Source organism: Schistocerca nitens, chromosome 8, assembly GCF_023898315.1.
Source record: "Schistocerca nitens isolate TAMUIC-IGC-003100 chromosome 8, iqSchNite1.1, whole genome shotgun sequence".
Taxonomy (NCBI): domain Eukaryota; kingdom Metazoa; phylum Arthropoda; class Insecta; order Orthoptera; family Acrididae; genus Schistocerca; species Schistocerca nitens.
Window position 1 is genome coordinate 23426551 of NC_064621.1, and position 21970 is coordinate 23448520.

At 47.7% G+C, this 21970-nt stretch overlaps 29 non-coding genes across 29 annotated transcripts; all 29 read left to right on the forward strand.

Moving 5' to 3' along the window:
* The first annotated feature begins 7562 nt into the window (after nucleotides 1-7562).
* Nucleotides 7563-7635, forward strand: Trnak-cuu (transfer RNA lysine (anticodon CUU)). The gene has a single exon. It is a non-coding gene; the product is annotated as a tRNA-Lys (tRNA).
* A 321-nt stretch (nucleotides 7636-7956) lies between these two features.
* Trnat-agu (transfer RNA threonine (anticodon AGU)) lies at nucleotides 7957-8028 on the forward strand. The gene has a single exon. It is a non-coding gene; the product is annotated as a tRNA-Thr (tRNA).
* Nucleotides 8029-8576: 548 nt separating this feature from the next.
* Nucleotides 8577-8649, forward strand: Trnar-ucg (transfer RNA arginine (anticodon UCG)). The gene has a single exon. It is a non-coding gene; the product is annotated as a tRNA-Arg (tRNA).
* Nucleotides 8650-9088: 439 nt separating this feature from the next.
* Nucleotides 9089-9161, forward strand: Trnak-cuu (transfer RNA lysine (anticodon CUU)). Its single transcript has one exon. It is a non-coding gene; the product is annotated as a tRNA-Lys (tRNA).
* Nucleotides 9162-9482: 321 nt separating this feature from the next.
* Trnat-agu (transfer RNA threonine (anticodon AGU)) lies at nucleotides 9483-9554 on the forward strand. The gene has a single exon. It is a non-coding gene; the product is annotated as a tRNA-Thr (tRNA).
* Nucleotides 9555-10102: 548 nt separating this feature from the next.
* On the forward strand, nucleotides 10103-10175 carry Trnar-ucg (transfer RNA arginine (anticodon UCG)). The gene has a single exon. It is a non-coding gene; the product is annotated as a tRNA-Arg (tRNA).
* Nucleotides 10176-10614: 439 nt separating this feature from the next.
* Nucleotides 10615-10687, forward strand: Trnak-cuu (transfer RNA lysine (anticodon CUU)). Its single transcript has one exon. It is a non-coding gene; the product is annotated as a tRNA-Lys (tRNA).
* A 321-nt stretch (nucleotides 10688-11008) lies between these two features.
* Trnat-agu (transfer RNA threonine (anticodon AGU)) lies at nucleotides 11009-11080 on the forward strand. The gene has a single exon. It is a non-coding gene; the product is annotated as a tRNA-Thr (tRNA).
* Nucleotides 11081-11616: 536 nt separating this feature from the next.
* On the forward strand, nucleotides 11617-11689 carry Trnar-ucg (transfer RNA arginine (anticodon UCG)). Its single transcript has one exon. It is a non-coding gene; the product is annotated as a tRNA-Arg (tRNA).
* A 439-nt stretch (nucleotides 11690-12128) lies between these two features.
* Trnak-cuu (transfer RNA lysine (anticodon CUU)) lies at nucleotides 12129-12201 on the forward strand. The gene has a single exon. It is a non-coding gene; the product is annotated as a tRNA-Lys (tRNA).
* Nucleotides 12202-12522: 321 nt separating this feature from the next.
* Nucleotides 12523-12594, forward strand: Trnat-agu (transfer RNA threonine (anticodon AGU)). Its single transcript has one exon. It is a non-coding gene; the product is annotated as a tRNA-Thr (tRNA).
* A 548-nt stretch (nucleotides 12595-13142) lies between these two features.
* Nucleotides 13143-13215, forward strand: Trnar-ucg (transfer RNA arginine (anticodon UCG)). Its single transcript has one exon. It is a non-coding gene; the product is annotated as a tRNA-Arg (tRNA).
* A 439-nt stretch (nucleotides 13216-13654) lies between these two features.
* On the forward strand, nucleotides 13655-13727 carry Trnak-cuu (transfer RNA lysine (anticodon CUU)). Its single transcript has one exon. It is a non-coding gene; the product is annotated as a tRNA-Lys (tRNA).
* Nucleotides 13728-14048: 321 nt separating this feature from the next.
* On the forward strand, nucleotides 14049-14120 carry Trnat-agu (transfer RNA threonine (anticodon AGU)). Its single transcript has one exon. It is a non-coding gene; the product is annotated as a tRNA-Thr (tRNA).
* A 536-nt stretch (nucleotides 14121-14656) lies between these two features.
* Trnar-ucg (transfer RNA arginine (anticodon UCG)) lies at nucleotides 14657-14729 on the forward strand. Its single transcript has one exon. It is a non-coding gene; the product is annotated as a tRNA-Arg (tRNA).
* A 439-nt stretch (nucleotides 14730-15168) lies between these two features.
* On the forward strand, nucleotides 15169-15241 carry Trnak-cuu (transfer RNA lysine (anticodon CUU)). Its single transcript has one exon. It is a non-coding gene; the product is annotated as a tRNA-Lys (tRNA).
* Nucleotides 15242-15562: 321 nt separating this feature from the next.
* Trnat-agu (transfer RNA threonine (anticodon AGU)) lies at nucleotides 15563-15634 on the forward strand. The gene has a single exon. It is a non-coding gene; the product is annotated as a tRNA-Thr (tRNA).
* A 545-nt stretch (nucleotides 15635-16179) lies between these two features.
* On the forward strand, nucleotides 16180-16252 carry Trnar-ucg (transfer RNA arginine (anticodon UCG)). Its single transcript has one exon. It is a non-coding gene; the product is annotated as a tRNA-Arg (tRNA).
* Nucleotides 16253-16691: 439 nt separating this feature from the next.
* Nucleotides 16692-16764, forward strand: Trnak-cuu (transfer RNA lysine (anticodon CUU)). Its single transcript has one exon. It is a non-coding gene; the product is annotated as a tRNA-Lys (tRNA).
* A 321-nt stretch (nucleotides 16765-17085) lies between these two features.
* Nucleotides 17086-17157, forward strand: Trnat-agu (transfer RNA threonine (anticodon AGU)). Its single transcript has one exon. It is a non-coding gene; the product is annotated as a tRNA-Thr (tRNA).
* Nucleotides 17158-17717: 560 nt separating this feature from the next.
* Nucleotides 17718-17790, forward strand: Trnar-ucg (transfer RNA arginine (anticodon UCG)). The gene has a single exon. It is a non-coding gene; the product is annotated as a tRNA-Arg (tRNA).
* A 439-nt stretch (nucleotides 17791-18229) lies between these two features.
* Nucleotides 18230-18302, forward strand: Trnak-cuu (transfer RNA lysine (anticodon CUU)). The gene has a single exon. It is a non-coding gene; the product is annotated as a tRNA-Lys (tRNA).
* A 321-nt stretch (nucleotides 18303-18623) lies between these two features.
* On the forward strand, nucleotides 18624-18695 carry Trnat-agu (transfer RNA threonine (anticodon AGU)). The gene has a single exon. It is a non-coding gene; the product is annotated as a tRNA-Thr (tRNA).
* Nucleotides 18696-19252: 557 nt separating this feature from the next.
* Trnar-ucg (transfer RNA arginine (anticodon UCG)) lies at nucleotides 19253-19325 on the forward strand. The gene has a single exon. It is a non-coding gene; the product is annotated as a tRNA-Arg (tRNA).
* A 439-nt stretch (nucleotides 19326-19764) lies between these two features.
* On the forward strand, nucleotides 19765-19837 carry Trnak-cuu (transfer RNA lysine (anticodon CUU)). The gene has a single exon. It is a non-coding gene; the product is annotated as a tRNA-Lys (tRNA).
* Nucleotides 19838-20158: 321 nt separating this feature from the next.
* Nucleotides 20159-20230, forward strand: Trnat-agu (transfer RNA threonine (anticodon AGU)). Its single transcript has one exon. It is a non-coding gene; the product is annotated as a tRNA-Thr (tRNA).
* Nucleotides 20231-20766: 536 nt separating this feature from the next.
* Nucleotides 20767-20839, forward strand: Trnar-ucg (transfer RNA arginine (anticodon UCG)). Its single transcript has one exon. It is a non-coding gene; the product is annotated as a tRNA-Arg (tRNA).
* Nucleotides 20840-21278: 439 nt separating this feature from the next.
* On the forward strand, nucleotides 21279-21351 carry Trnak-cuu (transfer RNA lysine (anticodon CUU)). Its single transcript has one exon. It is a non-coding gene; the product is annotated as a tRNA-Lys (tRNA).
* A 321-nt stretch (nucleotides 21352-21672) lies between these two features.
* Trnat-agu (transfer RNA threonine (anticodon AGU)) lies at nucleotides 21673-21744 on the forward strand. Its single transcript has one exon. It is a non-coding gene; the product is annotated as a tRNA-Thr (tRNA).
* The last annotated feature ends 226 nt before the right edge of the window (nucleotides 21745-21970 follow it).

The following is a 21970-nucleotide window of genomic DNA, read 5'->3' on the forward strand; positions in this document are numbered from 1 at the left end:
CCATCCTTTGTTATGCCAGCATCGCTTGGATTTCCGCCCCTCCCCGGTTCTATAACGCCCTCCAAATCCTCGAACGCCATGCGCTCCGCCTCGCCTTCCGCATCCGCCTTCCGTCCCCCACGCGCATCCTCTATGACCTCATCCCCTTCCCCCACCTTCTCCTTTTCCTTGAACACATCCGCACACTCTATGTTGTCCGTCGCCTTGATCCCCCTCACCCCCTGGATTCTCCCTTCCTCTCCACTCCCGACCAGTTGCCGCGCCTTTACCGTTGTGTCCCTCCCTCTCTCCATCTCCACACCCTCCATCTCCTTTCCCAACACAACTTCCACCGTCTACCGCTCCCGGATGATGAGCTTCGCCCTGACATCTACCCTTCCTACCAACTCTAACCCCCTCTTCCTGCCTCCTCCTCAGGGCTCCCTCTCCTCCCCCTCCCTCCTTCTGAGCGGATTTCCCCTCCCCCTCCATCTCTTGTGCCTTCTTTCAGTGTCTCTGCGCTCCCTCCTGCCCTGTCTTCCCTTTTCCTCTCCCGCCCCATGTGTCTCCTGCCTCTTCGTGACCCCACGGTTACCCCTCCTCCCTTCCTCCCGCCGCTTCCCCAGCTGCCCCATGCTCTCCCCTCCTTTTCCATCCTCTCTGCCCTTTCCCTCGGCAGGTCCCACCTGGTAGTTTTATTCTTCGTCGTGTGTGCTCCGAGTGGGTTTTAAGTGTGTTGTTTCGGAGTGTTTTTAATACTGTGGCCGACTTTTAACCTGTGCCTGCGCATCCAGTGACTTCTATGTGTTTTAAGAATCGCCAACTGTGTTTTTTAACTTTCTGGTGACTTTTTTTAACTGTCCCCAATGAACGTCTACATATCAGTGTATTTTTACCTCCATTTTCTCCCCTTACTCTGTTTTATGTTCCCCCTTTTTACCTCCTTATGTATGTATTATTTTATTCTTGTTTTAATTGTCATATCACTCGGCTGAAGAGCGGCGGATTGTGCTGCTGACAGCCCTCCCCTGCCCGTATGGGGCAGGGGAATGAAATCACAATAAAGAAAAAAAAAAAAAACTACTGCTTTTGGGAGTCTCCGGAGAATGCCGACGTGAAATACTTAGTTCTTGTGATGTATTTTCTACCCCTGATAGAGACCCTCGCGGTTGTCGTCGTCGTCGTCGGCGCCGCCGCCGCTTTGGTAATAGCGGCAACTCGCCATTGTATCTCATAGGGTGAGGTACGTTGTACAACCGACTGAGATGGCACTAAGCGATTGAAGCTGATTTGCAAGCTCTTGTTTGATGAGCGTCGTAAGGGCTTGAATGTAACTTGCGATGGGACACAGCAAGAAGTAGCGTCGCATTTTTAGTACTGAAATTGGAGAATTGCGTCAAAGATGGTAAATTCATTCCGGGAAGTGCACAAATGGCGATAATGAGGTGTGTTTGGGGAAGCGTATTGCGCCAGTGACCGTGTGGCCTAATGGATACAGTCTAGCCTTGGCGGCCGTGCCGTGCGGATATGCCGTGTTTACGTCGCCGCTGCTGTTGGCCGAGCGCTGTTTGTGGTGAGTTAAACGCTGTAGAGCGTTTCTCTTCTATCTGTCGACGATTCCCTCTTGAAAGTGGTAATGGCTGAGTTAGTACGAAAAGATACGTTGAAATTTGTCTTCGACAACAGTTTTGCGAGACCTACCTCATTTGAAATAGAGAGATTTCTTGAGGAGACAGTAAAGTTAACGGGTGATGATATTATTGGCATTCATTCATCGATCTGCAGTAGTACGGTGTATTTGAAGCTCAGGAGTGCGACTAAATGCGACCAACTTGTTGAATCCTGTGGAGGTACTTTCAAGTTTAAGCATTCTGATGGCAATGTGGGCGAGGTTCAAGTGTCTCATGCTGGTTTTGGTGTGCGGACCGTTCGCGTTTTCGAACTGCCATTTGAGATAACTGCTGAACAAATTAATTCCGTTTTGAAGCCTTATGGAACTATCATTAGTAATGTTGCCGAGCGGTGGTCCTCTGCACATAAATTTCAAGTTTTGAATGGTGTTCGACAGCTCAAAATCGATATGGTCAAGCATATCCCGTCTTATGTCAGTGTCTGTGGCTACAGAGCTATCGTGATATACGAGGGGCAACCGCGAACATGCGCGGGTTGTGGTTCTGCAGGACACGTTCGTGCTCAGTGCCTGCAAAGGCGAGTAACACAAATACCGACCGGAGAGGCAGGAGTTCCACACGCCATGTCACAGCTGCCGCTGACATACGTTGCGGCGGTACGCACGATCTCGTCCACGAACAAAGCGACCGAGAGACCTGCTTCCGAGAGCGACTTAATTGACTGTCAAATGACCATCACCGAACCGGAAGCCGGCCAGGAGGTCATCGTACCTGCACAACCAGCACAACAAGAACATTGCCCCTCCGCCGACGTTGCGCGTAACAGCTCTCCGACAGGCTCCCTGAACATAACTGTCGCTGGTGAGAACCGTTCAGCGGCTGGTCTCGACGGTATAGTGGCAGCAGATAGACAAATCGACAATCATACCAAGGACACTAAAAAGCGCAGGATTGCTCACCAGGGAGCGGCCGAAACTGCCCCTGTCATGCGAGACAAGATCAAACAGGTGAGACAAAAAATGACCGACGTACCACCAGCACCACAGGACGGCAATCGCAAACCGTTGAAGAAGTCGCGGACAGGAGCATCATCCGACAGTGGACCTGACGACTTTGTGTCCTCCGCGCCTACACAGCCGACTGCAAAGAGTGACATAGTACCTGAGCCGCAACCTACAGACGCTTGCCCACGATTCAAGGAGAACCGAAACGACACTCGTTCCCCAAACTGGGCTGATGATCACGACGATGAAGATCAAGATCAAGACATGACGGAAGACAATGCTGCACCGGACCTTAGACTTAGCGAAGGGGACTCTAACCAACAGCAACGCCCCCCATCACGGGGAACTGGCACCAATGATGACGCAGATTTCTATTAACTGAACATGCGATCATTAGAAGAGACAAAATATATCTAGATCGCTAGGACGATAGGCAGTCAGTTATTTTACACACTTACGTTCAAGCAAATTTGGCGGGCTTACAAGCTTACCGGATTGCAACATTAAATATTAATAAGATCCGGAGTGCATTGAATTTGCGGAATCTCCAGGACGCTGTCTATGCAGCCGACATCGATATCGTATTGTTACAAGAAGTGACAGATATTGACCTAGAGCACATACCGGGCTATAACGCTATTGTTAACCCCGGTAGCAATACAGAACTTGGAACGGCTATATTATATAAAGAAGGTATACTAATCCGCAACGTTGAGAAACTACCCAACTGTAGAGGTATAGCTGGCACCGTCAATAACACCCGAATCATTAATATTTATGCACCTTCCGGATCTGGTAACAGACAGCGGCGAGCAGTCTTCTTCAAAGACGAGATAGTTCCGCTGTTCGGAACGGGTCATGATCACATAATATTTGCCGGGGATTTTAATTGTGTTATCCGTCCGAAAGACCAAACGCCGAACTTTACTACATCACTGGAGCTTGAAACCATCATCACTGAGTTGGGGCTTATTGACACGTGGGAACATCAGCATGGTGACGCGCCCGGTTTCACACACGTCACTAGCCATTCTGCGAGCCGTTTAGACCGCATCTATATAACAGCTGGTTTGAAGCCAAATGTCCTACAATCCGAAATCTGGCCCACCATATTTTCTGATCATGCCGCGTATATTTGTACCATTAATTTGGCGAAACAAGGAACCTACAAAGCCAGGGGACAGTGGAAACTTAATGTTGCTCATTTATTAGATCCGGCGTGCCACGTAGCATTTAACACTACGTGGGACGACTGTGAAAAACGATTCCCGCAGTACAACTCGCCGCTCATTTGGTGGATCAAGTGCGCCAAACCTGCTATAACGAAAACTTTGAAACGCTACTCTCGCGAGAAGGCTGCCTGGCAAAAGGCAACTGTGGAATTTTATTTTCAGTGTCTCCGAGACTTGCATAAGCCTGATGTGACGATAATAGACAATTATGCACAAATTAAACGAATACAAGCCAAACTATTGACTTTAAAACGACAACAACTTCAGGGTTGCCGCATTAGGACTCGTTTGCAAAACACCGTTCAGAACGAAGCGACCTCTATATATCATGTGATCCACGAAAATAAACGGAACAATAGGAAAATAATTACTAAACTGACAACTACTGATGGTCGATTATTGACCAACCAGAGCGAGATCAAGGACGAAATCTACAAGCATTACACAGAGTTGTTGGCCACCACACCAACGGATGACGTGGCGCAAAGGGAAGTCATCGACGGGATAACAGGTAGACTCAGTTCGGATGAAGCCGGCACCCTCACTACCGCTATAATGGAGGACGAAGTGGTGGACGCCATACTGAGAGGTCCAAAGAACAAATCACCCGGACCTGATGGACTACCTGTCGAACTGTATCACATTTTTCGACAAAAAATGGCAACGAAGCTGACGTGCATATGCAATGAACTCATGAATCCCAGTGCCCCCTTCCCAGAAGAGTTCTGTGAGGGGACGGTGGTCCTGGTCCCCAAAAAGCCAGGAGGCAAGGGAATTGGCAATCTTCGACCTATCACCTTATTGAACAGCGATTACAAAATCTTCGCCCGCGTCATCATGCAACGGCTGCACTCCGTAATTACCACAGTTACAGGATCCTACCAAACGTGTGTTGGCAAGCATAGAAAGATATATCAGACCTTAAGTGATTACAGGGATGTCATTTCCATAGCGGCGACTTGCAGACTCCGATGCGCCATCGTATCACTCGATTTCGAACAAGCATTCGACAGAGTGAGCCACTCATACCTTTTCCGTGTCCTGCGGAAAATGAATTTTCCTCCGAATTTTATAGCCATGCTCAACTCCGTGCTCACGAATGGTAGCTCTAAAATCCAGATAAATGGCCAACTCAGTAGCCCAATCAAGGTTCGTAGCTCGGTAAGACAAGGTTGCCCAATGTCCATGGTATTGTTTGCAATAGCAATCGAACCGCTCCTGTTCAATTTAACCCAGGTTCTGCAAGGATTACACATACACGACCACAAAGTCACGTGTAAATCATACGCTGATGATGTCGGCTTCCTAGTCAGGAGTGACCAAGAACTAGACACTGCGCTCCAAATTACGAAGAAGTATGAACTTGCTTCAGGCGCTAAAATCAATATGGCGAAGTCCGGAATTTTGCCGATCGGACGCGGAGATGACATTGGAGCTCGAGAACACCTGAAACGCCTTGACACACTGAAAAGCCTCGGCATAGTATACACGCGCCATATCCGACGAACAGTTGCTATCAACTACAGACGCATATTGACGAACATGCGAGCGTGCCTCCACCAACACAGTCTACGGAATCTGGACGAAATGCAGAAGGTACAGCTCGCCAATACATATATCACGTCCAAAGTGAACTATGTCGCCCAAATATTGCCATTACCACGAGCAATAGCGAAACGAATGCTAGCAGCGCTCGGCCATTTTGTTAGTAGGGGTCATATTTTCAAAATTAAATATGAAACGCTGACGTTACCAGCCAACAAAGGTGGTCTCAACCTTACCGATATCTACTGTAAAGCACAAGCACTGTATATTTGCAAGACATACCGACTGTGGAAAGAATTTCCGAGTAATCTAGTGGGTCACCTTCTGAATGAAATAATCCCGCCCAGTCTGGATCCACCTATAGACGTGCACCACCTCCCGACGGAGCTTTCGCACCTCAAACATTTTCTCATTGAATACAGCTACATTCCGAGAACGCTTCTCCACAACGGTACGCTAACAGTAAAAGACGTGTACAAGGCCATGATTGACGGCAAACCCAGAAACAGCATCGAAGGGAAACTTCAACAGTATGACTGGAATACGATTTGGAAGAATATTCATGATCCCCGATTACCGACTAAGGTGAGAGCCGTATGGTACTTTGCTGTTAATAGGAAGCTGCCGACGAATTCTAAGTTGCACGCCGTACATTTGGCGGAAACGCCAAACTGCACTACCTGCAACGTCCTCGATACCGAGGAACACAGGTTTACATGTGAAACGGTCAACGACGTATGGTGCTGCATTCGGCGCATGTTAGCACTTAGAACTTCCGATAATGCCATCACACCGACTAACCTACTCAATCCGGAGGGCGTCCCCTACCCCAATACTAAAAGAAATGCTGCCAATTGGTTAATGGGAAATACAGTTTTCTATATTCTGACCCACGAAGACCGGAGCGTAGAAGATTTTTTGACATTTCTGCACATTCAGCATCATCAGCTTGAACAAAAACGAGATTATAGATTGATATATGCTAATTTTCTCACGCGAATCTTGGTGTAGATACCAATCTTGATGAGTCGAGTTTCTACACTGCTGTTTTCTTTTGCTTATTTTTCTTTTTCTTTATTCACGCGTTTATGCCTTAAAAAAAACAAAAATAAAAAAAAAAATAAATTAATTAAAAGACCTTAATACTGGGCACCAAAGGAACAAAAAACAAAGTAAAAAAAGAAAAAGAATGTTTAAGGCGGGAAAAAAAGTGGCAGAGCGCAAAAAAAAAAAAAAAGTGGCTAGGATACCTGGCCTTCACCCAGGGCCCGCATCTCGTGGTCGTGCGGTAGCGTTCTCGCTTCCCACGCCCGGGTTCCCGGGTTCGATTCCCGGCGGGGTCAGGGATTTTCTCTGCCTCGTGATGGCTGGGTGTTGTGTGCTGTCCTTAGGTTAGTTAGGTTTAAGTAGTTCTAAGTTCTAGGGGACTTATGACCACAGCAGTTGAGTCCCATAGTGCTCAGAGCCATTTTTTTCACCCAGGAGGACCGGGTTCGATTCCCGGTAAAAAAAAAAAAAAAAAAAAAAAAAAAAAAAAAAAAAAAAGGAAAGTTGGTTAGAGAAAAAAAACAAAAAAAAGTGGCTAGGATACCTGGCTCTCACCCAGGAGGCCCGGGTTCGATTCCCGGTACCGAAAAAAAAAAAAGTGGTTAAGGCGTCTAAGAAAAAAAAAAATGGATAAGGCGTCGGACTTCGGATCCGAAGATTGCAGGTTCGAATCCTGTCACGGTCGAGTTTTTCCAGTTCTGCAAAAGATGCATGCTGTTTTACTGTGTTGTTTGAGTACTACAAAACTAGTTGAAAGTTGCTGCTGTCCGCTTCCTGGCTGCAAACCGGCGTCTACCTGAAGCTCAAGCAAGACAAGGGTGATCTGTAGCGAAATTTTCGGCACAGTGCCGTTCAGGAGAGTTTTTGTTGGAACTACTGCGTCTGATTCAGGGCCCAAGAGCTACGCCACAGGCGTCTGCGCACAGTCGAGCATGTGTGTTGAATAATGGTGCTGATAGCCACGTATCATTTGAAGCAGATTTGATGCCTTTCGGAGACAATTTTTCATTGAATAGGATTGTAGCTCATTTGTGGCAGCAGGAAATAAGCTGTAGTCAAAAGGATCTTCCATAGATGGTCGCAGGTCCCATCAGTATTGTATGGCTCGTAAAGCATTGTGTGGAGCCCGGCTAGCTCAGTCGGTAGAGCATGAGACTCTTAATCTCAGGGTCGTGGGTTCGAGCCCCACGCTGGGCGGCGCAAAATTTTGTGTCTACGCGGATGCAACCTGCGCCCCTCTCGTGAGCCTTGCGTAATGAACGTAACGGGTTACGACGATGCCTAGCTTCTTATGAATATCAGAGGAATGGTATTTGAAGCTGAAAGTAACTCTGAAATGAAATAAATGTGTTGTTTTGGAATTTTAGGTGTACATCGATATCGTGTGAGATGTGTAGGAAAGCAGCAGCTGTGGTAGCTAAATGCAAATAATGGTCGCTAATGCGGTGCGTTTCCAGCTGAAGATCTCCGATTCACTAGTCCATAAGAACAAAGTACCCGAAAAGCGCGCTAGGAGGCGCCTCCTTAGCTCAGTGGCAGAGCGCTGGTCTAGTAAACCAGAGGTCGTGAGTTCGATCCTCACAGGAGGCAAATGAATTTTGTAAAAGCCCCTCCCACCGTGGCCCTTTCGAAAAAAGCGGTCAAGGATGAAACAAATTATAAATGGGTGCGGTATTTAAGAAATGCTCTCGCAAATGAATAGTGCGAATGGTGCTATTAAAGTAGGCACCAGAAACTGCTGCTTTTGGGAGTCTCCGGAGAATGCCGACGTGAAATACTTAGTTCTTGTGATGTATTTTCTACCCCTGATAGAGACCCTCGCGGTTGTCGTCGTCGTCGTCGTCGTCGTCGGCGCCGCCGCCGCTTTGGTAATAGCGGCAACTCGCCATTGTATCTCATAGGGTGAGGTACGTTCTACAACCGACTGAGATGGCACTAAGCGATTGAAGCTGATTTGCAAGCTCTTGTTTGATGAGCGTCATAAGGGCTTGAATGTAACTTGCGATGGGACACAGCAAGAAGTAGCGTCGCATTTTTAGTACTGAAATTGGAGAATTGCGTCAAAGATGGTAAATTCATTCCGGGAAGTGCACAAATGGCGATAATGAGGTGTGTTTGGGGAAGCGTATTGCGCCAGTGACCGTGTGGCCTAATGGATAAGGCGTCGGACTTCGGATCCGAAGATTGCAGGTTCGAATCCTGTCACGGTCGAGTTTTTCCAGTTCTGCAAAAGATGCATGCTGTTTTACTGTGTTGTTTGAGTACTACAAAACTAGTTGAAAGTTGCTGCTGTCCGCTTCCTGGCTGCAAACCGGCGTCTACCTGAAGCTCAAGCAAGACAAGGGTGATCTGTAGCGAAATTTTCGGCACAGTGCCGTTCAGGAGAGTTTTTGTTGGAACTACTGCGTCTGATTCAGGGCCCAAGAGCTACGCCACAGGCGTCTGCGCACAGTCGAGCATGTGTGTTGAATAATGGTGCTGATAGCCACGTATCATTTGAAGCAGATTTGATGCCTTTCGGAGACAATTTTTCATTGAATAGGATTGTAGCTCATTTGTGGCAGCAGGAAATAAGCTGTAGTCAAAAGGATCTTCCATAGATGGTCGCAGGTCCCATCAGTATTGTATGGCTCGTAAAGCATTGTGTGGAGCCCGGCTAGCTCAGTCGGTAGAGCATGAGACTCTTAATCTCAGGGTCGTGGGTTCGAGCCCCACGCTGGGCGGCGCAAAACTTTGTGTCTACGCGGATGCAACCTGCGCCCCTCTCGTGAGCCTTGCGTAATGAACGTAACGGGTTACGACGATGCCTAGCTTCTTATGAATATCAGAGGAATGGTATTTGAAGCTGAAAGTAACTCTGAAATGAAATAAATGTGTTGTTTTGGAATTTTAGGTGTACATCGATATCGTGTGAGATGTGTAGGAAAGCAGCAGCTGTGGTAGCTAAATGCAAATAATGGTCGCTAATGCGGTGCGTTTCCAGCTGAAGATCTCCGATTCACTAGTCCATAAGAACAAAGTACCCGAAAAGCGCGCTAGGAGGCGCCTCCTTAGCTCAGTGGCAGAGCGCTGGTCTAGTAAACCAGAGGTCGTGAGTTCGATCCTCACAGGAGGCAAATGAATTTTGTAAAAGCCCCTCCCACCGTGGCCCTTTCGAAAAAAGCGGTCAAGGATGAAACAAATTATAAATGGGTGCGGTATTTAAGAAATGCTCTCGCAAATGAATAGTGCGAATGGTGCTATTAAAGTAGGCACCAGAAACTGCTGCTTTTGGGAGTCTCCGGAGAATGCCGACGTGAAATACTTAGTTCTTGTGATGTATTTTCTACCCCTGATAGAGACCCTCGCGGTTGTCGTCGTCGTCGTCGTCGTCGTCGGCGCCGCCGCCGCTTTGGTAATAGCGGCAACTCGCCATTGTATCTCATAGGGTGAGGTACGTTCTACAACCGACTGAGATGGCACTAAGCGATTGAAGCTGATTTGCAAGCTCTTGTTTGATGAGCGTCATAAGGGCTTGAATGTAACTTGCGATGGGACACAGCAAGAAGTAGCGTCGCATTTTTAGTACTGAAATTGGAGAATTGCGTCAAAGATGGTAAATTCATTCCGGGAAGTGCACAAATGGCGATAATGAGGTGTGTTTGGGGAAGCGTATTGCGCCAGTGACCGTGTGGCCTAATGGATAAGGCGTCGGACTTCGGATCCGAAGATTGCAGGTTCGAATCCTGTCACGGTCGAGTTTTTCCAGTTCTGCAAAAGATGCATGCTGTTTTACTGTGTTGTTTGAGTACTACAAAACTAGTTGAAAGTTGCTGCTGTCCGCTTCCTGGCTGCAAACCGGCGTCTACCTGAAGCTCAAGCAAGACAAGGGTGATCTGTAGCGAAATTTTCGGCACAGTGCCGTTCAGGAGAGTTTTTGTTGGAACTACTGCGTCTGATTCAGGGCCCAAGAGCTACGCCACAGGCGTCTGCGCACAGTCGAGCATGTGTGTTGAATAATGGTGCTGATAGCCACGTATCATTTGAAGCAGATTTGATGCCTTTCGGAGACAATTTTTCATTGAATAGGATTGTAGCTCATTTGTGGCAGCAGGAAATAAGCTGTAGTCAAAAGGATCTTCCATAGATGGTCGCAGGTCCCATCAGTATTGTATGGCTCGTAAAGCATTGTGTGGAGCCCGGCTAGCTCAGTCGGTAGAGCATGAGACTCTTAATCTCAGGGTCGTGGGTTCGAGCCCCACGCTGGGCGGCGCAAAATTTTGTGTCTACGCGGATGCAACCTGCGCCCCTCTCGTGAGCCTTGCGTAATGAACGTAACGGGTTACGACGATGCCTAGCTTCTTATGAATATCAGAGGAATGGTATTTGAAGCTGAAAGTAACTCTGAAATGAAATAAATGTGTTGTTTTGGAATTTTAGGTGTACATCGATATCGTGTGAGATGTGTAGGAAAGCAGCAGCTGTGGTAGCTAAATGCAAATAATGGTCGCTAATGCGGTGCGTTTCCAGCTGAAGATCTCCGATTCACTAGTCCATAAGAACAAAGTGCCCGAAAAGCGCGCTAGGAGGCGCCTCCTTAGCTCAGTGGCAGAGCGCTGGTCTAGTAAACCAGAGGTCGTGAGTTCGATCCTCACAGGAGGCAAATGAATTTTGTAAAAGCCCCTCCCACCGTGGCCCTTTCGAAAAAAGCGGTCAAGGATGAAACAAATTATAAATGGGTGCGGTATTTAAGAAATGCTCTCGCAAATGAATAGTGCGAATGGTGCTATTAAAGTAGGCACCAGAAACTGCTGCTTTTGGGAGTCTCCGGAGAATGCCGACGTGAAATACTTAGTTCTTGTGATGTATTTTCTACCCCTGATAGAGACCGTCGCGGTTGTCGTCGTCGTCGGCGCCGCCGCCGCTTTGGTAATAGCGGCAACTCGCCATTGTATCTCATAGGGTGAGGTACGTTCTACAACCGACTGAGATGGCACTAAGCGATTGAAGCTGATTTGCAAGCTCTTGTTTGATGAGCGTCATAAGGGCTTGAATGTAACTTGCGATGGGACACAGCAAGAAGTAGCGTCGCATTTTTAGTACTGAAATTGGAGAATTGCGTCAAAGATGGTAAATTCATTCCGGGAAGTGCACAAATGGCGATAATGAGGTGTGTTTGGGGAAGCGTATTGCGCCAGTGACCGTGTGGCCTAATGGATAAGGCGTCGGACTTCGGATCCGAAGATTGCAGGTTCGAATCCTGTCACGGTCGAGTTTTTCCAGTTCTGCAAAAGATGCATGCTGTTTTACTGTGTTGTTTGAGTACTACAAAACTAGTTGAAAGTTGCTGCTGTCCGCTTCCTGGCTGCAAACCGGCGTCTACCTGAAGCTCAAGCAAGACAAGGGTGATCTGTAGCGAAATTTTCGGCACAGTGCCGTTCAGGAGAGTTTTTGTTGGAACTACTGCGTCTGATTCAGGGCCCAAGAGCTACGCCACAGGCGTCTGCGCACAGTCGAGCATGTGTGTTGAATAATGGTGCTGATAGCCACGTATCATTTGAAGCAGATTTGATGCCTTTCGGAGACAATTTTTCATTGAATAGGATTGTAGCTCATTTGTGGCAGCAGGAAATAAGCTGTAGTCAAAAGGATCTTCCATAGATGGTCGCAGGTCCCATCAGTATTGTATGGCTCGTAAAGCATTGTGTGGAGCCCGGCTAGCTCAGTCGGTAGAGCATGAGACTCTTAATCTCAGGGTCGTGGGTTCGAGCCCCACGCTGGGCGGCGCAAAATTTTGTGTCTACGCGGATGCAACCTGCGCCCCTCTCGTGAGCCTTGCGTAATGAACGTAACGGGTTACGACGATGCCTAGCTTCTTATGAATATCAGAGGAATGGTATTTGAAGCTGAAAGTAACTCTGAAATGAAATAAATGTGTTGTTTTGGAATTTTAGGTGTACATCGATATCGTGTGAGATGTGTAGGAAAGCAGCAGCTGTGGTAGCTAAATGCAAATAATGGTCGCTAATGCGGTGCGTTTCCAGCTGAAGATCTCCGATTCACTAGTCCATAAGAACAAAGTACCCGAAAAGCGCGCTAGGAGGCGCCTCCTTAGCTCAGTGGCAGAGCGCTGGTCTAGTAAACCAGAGGTCGTGAGTTCGATCCTCACAGGAGGCAAATGAATTTTGTAAAAGCCCCTCCCACCGTGGCCCTTTCGAAAAAAGCGGTCAAGGATGAAACAAATTATAAATGGGTGCGGTATTTAAGAAATGCTCTCGCAAATGAATAGTGCGAATGGTGCTATTAAAGTAGGCACCAGAAACTGCTGCTTTTGGGAGTCTCCGGAGAATGCCGACGTGAAATACTTAGTTCTTGTGATGTATTTTCTACCCCTGATAGAGACCCTCGCGGTTGTCGTCGTCGTCGTCGTCGTCGTCGGCGCCGCCGCCGCTTTGGTAATAGCGGCAACTCGCCATTGTATCTCATAGGGTGAGGTACGTTGTACAACCGACTGAGATGGCACTAAGCGATTGAAGCTGATTTGCAAGCTCTTGTTTGATGAGCGTCATAAGGGCTTGAATGTAACTTGCGATGGGACACAGCAAGAAGTAGCGTCGCATTTTTAGTACTGAAATTGGAGAATTGCGTCAAAGATGGTAAATTCATTCCGGGAAGTGCACAAATGGCGATAATGAGGTGTGTTTGGGGAAGCGTATTGCGCCAGTGACCGTGTGGCCTAATGGATAAGGCGTCGGACTTCGGATCCGAAGATTGCAGGTTCGAATCCTGTCACGGTCGAGTTTTTCCAGTTCTGCAAAAGATGCATGCTGTTTTACTGTGTTGTTTGAGTACTACAAAACTAGTTGAAAGTTGCTGCTGTCCGCTTCCTGGCTGCAAACCGGCGTCTACCTGAAGCTCAAGCAAGACAAGGGTGATCTGTAGCGAAATTTTCGGCACAGTGCCGTTCAGGAGAGTTTTTGTTGGAACTACTGCGTCTGATTCAGGGCCCAAGAGCTACGCCACAGGCGTCTGCGCACAGTCGAGCATGTGTGTTGAATAATGGTGCTGATAGCCACGTATCATTTGAAGCAGATTTGATGCCTTTCGGAGACAATTTTTCATTGAATAGGATTGTAGCTCATTTGTGGCAGCAGGAAATAAGCTGTAGTCAAAAGGATCTTCCATAGATGGTCGCAGGTCCCATCAGTATTGTATGGCTCGTAAAGCATTGTGTGGAGCCCGGCTAGCTCAGTCGGTAGAGCATGAGACTCTTAATCTCAGGGTCGTGGGTTCGAGCCCCACGCTGGGCGGCGCAAAATTTTGTGTCTACGCGGATGCAACCTGCGCCCCTCTCGTGAGCCTTGCGTAATGAACGTAACGGGTTACGACGATGCCTAGCTTCTTATGAATATCAGAGGAATGGTATTTGAAGCTGAAAGTAACTCTGAAATGAAATAAATGTGTTGTTTTGGAATTTTAGGTGTACATCGATATCGTGTGAGATGTGTAGGAAAGCAGCAGCTGTGGTAGCTAAATGCAAATAATGGTCGCTAATGCGGTGCGTTTCCAGCTGAAGATCTCCGATTCACTAGTCCATAAGAACAAAGTGCCCGAAAAGCGCGCTAGGAGGCGCCTCCTTAGCTCAGTGGCAGAGCGCTGGTCTAGTAAACCAGAGGTCGTGAGTTCGATCCTCACAGGAGGCAAATGAATTTTGTAAAAGCCCCTCCCACCGTGGCCCTTTCGAAAAAAGCGGTCAAGGATGAAACAAATTATAAATGGGTGCGGTATTTAAGAAATGCTCTCGCAAATGAATAGTGCGAATGGTGCTATTAAAGTAGGCACCAGAAACTGCTGCTTTTGGGAGTCTCCGGAGAATGCCGACGTGAAATACTTAGTTCTTGTGATGTATTTTCTACCCCTGATAGAGACCGTCGCGGTTGTCGTCGTCGTCGGCGCCGCCGCCGCTTTGGTAATAGCGGCAACTCGCCATTGTATCTCATAGGGTGAGGTACGTTCTACAACCGACTGAGATGGCACTAAGCGATTGAAGCTGATTTGCAAGCTCTTGTTTGATGAGCGTCATAAGGGCTTGAATGTAACTTGCGATGGGACACAGCAAGAAGTAGCGTCGCATTTTTAGTACTGAAATTGGAGAATTGCGTCAAAGATGGTAAATTCATTCCGGGAAGTGCACAAATGGCGATAATGAGGTGTGTTTGGGGAAGCGTATTGCGCCAGTGACCGTGTGGCCTAATGGATAAGGCGTCGGACTTCGGATCCGAAGATTGCAGGTTCGAATCCTGTCACGGTCGAGTTTTTCCAGTTCTGCAAAAGATGCATGCTGTTTTACTGTGTTGTTTGAGTACTACAAAACTAGTTGAAAGTTGCTGCTGTCCGCTTCCTGGCTGCAAACCGGCGTCTACCTGAAGCTCAAGCAAGACAAGGGTGATCTGTAGCGAAATTTTCGGCACAGTGCCGTTCAGGAGAGTTTTTGTTGGAACTACTGCGTCTGATTCAGGGCCCAAGAGCTACGCCACAGGCGTCTGCGCACAGTCGAGCATGTGTGTTGAATAATGGTGCTGATAGCCACGTATCATTTGAAGCAGATTTGATGCCTTTCGGAGACAATTTTTCATTGAATAGGATTGTAGCTCATTTGTGGCAGCAGGAAATAAGCTGTAGTCAAAAGGATCTTCCATAGATGGTCGCAGGTCCCATCAGTATTGTATGGCTCGTAAAGCATTGTGTGGAGCCCGGCTAGCTCAGTCGGTAGAGCATGAGACTCTTAATCTCAGGGTCGTGGGTTCGAGCCCCACGCTGGGCGGCGCAAGATTTTGTGTCTACGCGGATGCAACCTGCGCCCCTCTCGTGAGCCTTGCGTAATGAACGTAACGGGTTACGACGATGCCTAGCTTCTTATGAATATCAGAGGAATGGTATTTGAAGCTGAAAGTAACTCTGAAATGAAATAAATGTGTTGTTTTGGAATTTTAGGTGTACATCGATATCGTGTGAGATGTGTAGGAAAGCAGCAGCTGTGGTAGCTAAATGCAAATAATGGTCGCTAATGCGGTGCGTTTCCAGCTGAAGATCTCCGATTCACTAGTCCATAAGAACAAAGTACCCGAAAAGCGCGCTAGGAGGCGCCTCCTTAGCTCAGTGGCAGAGCGCTGGTCTAGTAAACCAGAGGTCGTGAGTTCGATCCTCACAGGAGGCAAACGAATTTTGTAAAAGCCCCTCCCACCGTGGCCCTTTCGAAAAAAGCGGTCAAGGATGAAACAAATTATAAATGGGTGCGGTATTTAAGAAATGTTCTCGCAAATGAATAGTGCGAATGGTGCTATTAAAGTAGGCACCAGAAACTGCTGCTTTTGGGAGTCTCCGGAGAATGCCGACGTGAAATACTTAGTTCTTGTGATGTATTTTCTACCCCTGATAGAGACCCTCGCGGTTGTCGTCGTCGTCGTCGTCGTCGGCGCCGCCGCCGCTTTGGTAATAGCGGCAACTCGCCATTGTATCTCATAGGGTGAGGTACGTTCTACAACCGACTGAGATGGCACTAAGCGATTGAAGCTGATTTGCAAGCTCTTGTTTGATGAGCGTCATAAGGGCTTGAATGTAACTTGCGATGGGACACAGCAAGAAGTAGCGTCGCATTTTTAGTACTGAAATTGGAGAATTGCGTCAAAGATGGTAAATTCATTCCGGGAAGTGCACAAATGGCGATAATGAGGTGTGTTTGGGGAAGCGTATTGCGCCAGTGACCGTGTGGCCTAATGGATAAGGCGTCGGACTTCGGATCCGAAGATTGCAAGTTCGAATCCTGTCACGGTCGAGTTTTTCCAGTTCTGCAAAAGATGCATGCTGTTTTACTGTGTTGTTTGAGTACTACAAAACTAGTTGAAAGTTGCTGCTGTCCGCTTCCTGGCTGCAAACCGGCGTCTACCTGAAGCTCAAGCAAGACAAGGGTGATCTGTAGCGAAATTTTCGGCACAGTGCCGTTCAGGAGAGTTTTTGTTGGAACTACTGCGTCTGATTCAGGGCCCAAGAGCTACGCCACAGGCGTCTGCGCACAGTCGAGCATGTGTGTTGAATAATGGTGCTGATAGCCACGTATCATTTGAAGCAGATTTGATGCCTTTCGGAGACAATTTTTCATTGAATAGGATTGTAGCTCATTTGTGGCAGCAGGAAATAAGCTGTAGTCAAAAGGATCTTCCATAGATGGTCGCAGGTCCCATCAGTATTGTATGGCTCGTAAAGCATTGTGTGGAGCCCGGCTAGCTCAGTCGGTAGAGCATGAGACTCTTAATCTCAGGGTCGTGGGTTCGAGCCCCACGCTGGGCGGCGCAAGATTTTGTGTCTACGCGGATGCAACCTGCGCCCCTCTCGTGAGCCTTGCGTAATGAACGTAACGGGTTACGACGATGCCTAGCTTCTTATGAATATCAGAGGAATGGTATTTGAAGCTGAAAGTAACTCTGAAATGAAATAAATGTGTTGTTTTGGAATTTTAGGTGTACATCGATATCGTGTGAGATGTGTAGGAAAGCAGCAGCTGTGGTAGCTAAATGCAAATAATGGTCGCTAATGCGGTGCGTTTCCAGCTGAAGATCTCCGATTCACTAGTCCATAAGAACAAAGTACCCGAAAAGCGCGCTAGGAGGCGCCTCCTTAGCTCAGTGGCAGAGCGCTGGTCTAGTAAACCAGAGGTCGTGAGTTCGATCCTCACAGGAGGCAAATGAATTTTGTAAAAGCCCCTCCCACCGTGGCCCTTTCGAAAAAAGCGGTCAAGGATGAAACAAATTATAAATGGGTGCGGTATTTAAGAAATGCTCTCGCAAATGAATAGTGCGAATGGTGCTATTAAAGTAGGCACCAGAAACTGCTGCTTTTGGGAGTCTCCGGAGAATGCCGACGTGAAATACTTAGTTCTTGTGATGTATTTTCTACCCCTGATAGAGACCCTCGCGGTTGTCGTCGTCGTCGTCGTCGTCGTCGTCGTCGTCGTCGGCGCCGCCGCCGCTTTGGTAATAGCGGCAACTCGCCATTGTATCTCATAGGGTGAGGTACGTTCTACAACCGACTGAGATGGCACTAAGCGATTGAAGCTGATTTGCAAGCTCTTGTTTGATGAGCGTCATAAGGGCTTGAATGTAACTTGCGATGGGACACAGCAAGAAGTAGCGTCGCATTTTTAGTACTGAAATTGGAGAATTGCGTCAAAGATGGTAAATTCATTCCGGGAAGTGCACAAATGGCGATAATGAGGTGTGTTTGGGGAAGCGTATTGCGCCAGTGACCGTGTGGCCTAATGGATAAGGCGTCGGACTTCGGATCCGAAGATTGCAGGTTCGAATCCTGTCACGGTCGAGTTTTTCCAGTTCTGCAAAAGATGCATGCTGTTTTACTGTGTTGTTTGAGTACTACAAAACTAGTTGAAAGTTGCTGCTGTCCGCTTCCTGGCTGCAAACCGGCGTCTACCTGAAGCTCAAGCAAGACAAGGGTGATCTGTAGCGAAATTTTCGGCACAGTGCCGTTCAGGAGAGTTTTTGTTGGAACTACTGCGTCTGATTCAGGGCCCAAGAGCTACGCCACAGGCGTCTGCGCACAGTCGAGCATGTGTGTTGAATAATGGTGCTGATAGCCACGTATCATTTGAAGCAGATTTGATGCCTTTCGGAGACAATTTTTCATTGAATAGGATTGTAGCTCATTTGTGGCAGCAGGAAATAAGCTGTAGTCAAAAGGATCTTCCATAGATGGTCGCAGGTCCCATCAGTATTGTATGGCTCGTAAAGCATTGTGTGGAGCCCGGCTAGCTCAGTCGGTAGAGCATGAGACTCTTAATCTCAGGGTCGTGGGTTCGAGCCCCACGCTGGGCGGCGCAAAATTTTGTGTCTACGCGGATGCAACCTGCGCCCCTCTCGTGAGCCTTGCGTAATGAACGTAACGGGTTACGACGATGCCTAGCTTCTTATGAATATCAGAGGAATGGTATTTGAAGCTGAAAGTAACTCTGAAATGAAATAAATGTGTTGTTTTGGAATTTTAGGTGTACATCGATATCGTGTGAGATGTGTAGGAAAGCAGCAGCTGTGGTAGCTAAATGCAAATAATGGTCGCTAATGCGGTGCGTTTCCAGCTGAAGATCTCCGATTCACTAGTCCATAAGAACAAAGTACCCGAAAAGCGCGCTAGGAGGCGCCTCCTTAGCTCAGTGGCAGAGCGCTGGTCTAGTAAACCAGAGGTCGTGAGTTCGATCCTCACAGGAGGCAAATGAATTTTGTAAAAGCCCCTCCCACCGTGGCCCTTTCGAAAAAAGCGGTCAAGGATGAAACAAATTATAAATGGGTGCGGTATTTAAGAAATGCTCTCGCAAATGAATAGTGCGAATGGTGCTATTAAAGTAGGCACCAGAAACTGCTGCTTTTGGGAGTCTCCGGAGAATGCCGACGTGAAATACTTAGTTCTTGTGATGTATTTTCTACCCCTGATAGAGACCCTCGCGGTTGTCGTCGTCGTCGTCGTCGTCGTCGTCGTCGTCGGCGCCGCCGCCGCTTTGGTAATAGCGGCAACTCGCCATTGTATCTCATAGGGTGAGGTACGTTCTACAACCGACTGAGATGGCACTAAGCGATTGAAGCTGATTTGCAAGCTCTTGTTTGATGAGCGTCATAAGGGCTTGAATGTAACTTGCGATGGGACACAGCAAGAAGTAGCGTCGCATTTTTAGTACTGAAATTGGAGAATTGCGTCAAAGATGGTAAATTCATTCCGGGAAGTGCACAAATGGCGATAATGAGGTGTGTTTGGGGAAGCGTATTGCGCCAGTGACCGTGTGGCCTAATGGATAAGGCGTCGGACTTCGGATCCGAAGATTGCAGGTTCGAATCCTGTCACGGTCGAGTTTTTCCAGTTCTGCAAAAGATGCATGCTGTTTTACTGTGTTGTTTGAGTACTACAAAACTAGTTGAAAGTTGCTGCTGTCCGCTTCCTGGCTGCAAACCGGCGTCTACCTGAAGCTCAAGCAAGACAAGGGTGATCTGTAGCGAAATTTTCGGCACAGTGCCGTTCAGGAGAGTTTTTGTTGGAACTACTGCGTCTGATTCAGGGCCCAAGAGCTACGCCACAGGCGTCTGCGCACAGTCGAGCATGTGTGTTGAATAATGGTGCTGATAGCCACGTATCATTTGAAGCAGATTTGATGCCTTTCGGAGACAATTTTTCATTGAATAGGATTGTAGCTCATTTGTGGCAGCAGGAAATAAGCTGTAGTCAAAAGGATCTTCCATAGATGGTCGCAGGTCCCATCAGTATTGTATGGCTCGTAAAGCATTGTGTGGAGCCCGGCTAGCTCAGTCGGTAGAGCATGAGACTCTTAATCTCAGGGTCGTGGGTTCGAGCCCCACGCTGGGCGGCGCAAAATTTTGTGTCTACGCGGATGCAACCTGCGCCCCTCTCGTGAGCCTTGCGTAATGAACGTAACGGGTTACGACGATGCCTAGCTTCTTATGAATATCAGAGGAATGGTATTTGAAGCTGAAAGTAACTCTGAAATGAAATAAATGTGTTGTTTTGGAATTTTAGGTGTACATCGATATCGTGTGAGATGTGTAGGAAAGCAGCAGCTGTGGTAGCTAAATGCAAATAATGGTCGCTAATGCGGTGCGTTTCCAGCTGAAGATCTCCGATTCACTAGTCCATAAGAACAAAGTGCCCGAAAAGCGCGCTAGGAGGCGCCTCCTTAGCTCAGTGGCAGAGCGCTGGTCTAGTAAACCAGAGGTCGTGAGTTCGATCCTCACAGGAGGCAAATGAATTTTGTAAAAGCCCCTCCCACCGTGGCCCTTTCGAAAAAAGCGGTCAAGGATGAAACAAATTATAAATGGGTGCGGTATTTAAGAAATGCTCTCGCAAATGAATAGTGCGAATGGTGCTATTAAAGTAGGCACCAGAAACTGCTGCTTTTGGGAGTCTCCGGAGAATGCCGACGTGAAATACTTAGTTCTTGTGATGTATTTTCTACCCCTGATAGAGACCGTCGCGGTTGTCGTCGTCGTCGGCGCCGCCGCCGCTTTGGTAATAGCGGCAACTCGCCATTGTATCTCATAGGGTGAGGTACGTTCTACAACCGACTGAGATGGCACTAAGCGATTGAAGCTGATTTGCAAGCTCTTGTTTGATGAGCGTCATAAGGGCTTGAATGTAACTTGCGATGGGACACAGCAAGAAGTAGCGTCGCATTTTTAGTACTGAAATTGGAGAATTGCGTCAAAGATGGTAAATTCATTCCGGGAAGTGCACAAATGGCGATAATGAGGTGTGTTTGGGGAAGCGTATTGCGCCAGTGACCGTGTGGCCTAATGGATAAGGCGTCGGACTTCGGATCCGAAGATTGCAGGTTCGAATCCTGTCACGGTCGAGTTTTTCCAGTTCTGCAAAAGATGCATGCTGTTTTACTGTGTTGTTTGAGTACTACAAAACTAGTTGAAAGTTGCTGCTGTCCGCTTCCTGGCTGCAAACCGGCGTCTACCTGAAGCTCAAGCAAGACAAGGGTGATCTGTAGCGAAATTTTCGGCACAGTGCCGTTCAGGAGAGTTTTTGTTGGAACTACTGCGTCTGATTCAGGGCCCAAGAGCTACGCCACAGGCGTCTGCGCACAGTCGAGCATGTGTGTTGAATAATGGTGCTGATAGCCACGTATCATTTGAAGCAGATTTGATGCCTTTCGGAGACAATTTTTCATTGAATAGGATTGTAGCTCATTTGTGGCAGCAGGAAATAAGCTGTAGTCAAAAGGATCTTCCATAGATGGTCGCAGGTCCCATCAGTATTGTATGGCTCGTAAAGCATTGTGTGGAGCCCGGCTAGCTCAGTCGGTAGAGCATGAGACTCTTAATCTCAGGGTCGTGGGTTCGAGCCCCACGCTGGGCGGCGCAAGATTTTGTGTCTACGCGGATGCAACCTGCGCCCCTCTCGTGAGCCTTGCGTAATGAACGTAACGGGTTACGACGATGCCTAGCTTCTTATGAATATCAGAGGAATGGTATTTGAAGCTGAAAGTAACTCTGAAATGAAATAAATGTGTTGTTTTGGAATTTTAGGTGTACATCGATATCGTGTGAGATGTGTAGGAAAGCAGCAGCTGTGGTAGCTAAATGCAAATAATGGTCGCTAATGCGGTGCGTTTCCAGCTGAAGATCTCCGATTCACTAGTCCATAAGAACAAAGTACCCGAAAAGCGCGCTAGGAGGCGCCTCCTTAGCTCAGTGGCAGAGCGCTGGTCTAGTAAACCAGAGGTCGTGAGTTCGATCCTCACAGGAGGCAAATGAATTTTGTAAAAGCCCCTCCCACCGTGGCCCTTTCGAAAAAAGCGGTCAAGGATGAAACAAATTATAAATGGGTGCGGTATTTAAGAAATGCTCTCGCAAATGAATAGTGCGAATGGTGCTATTAAAGTAGGCACCAGAAACTGCTGCTTTTGGGAGTCTCCGGAGAATGCCGACGTGAAATACTTAGTTCTTGTGATGTATTTTCTACCCCTGATAGAGAC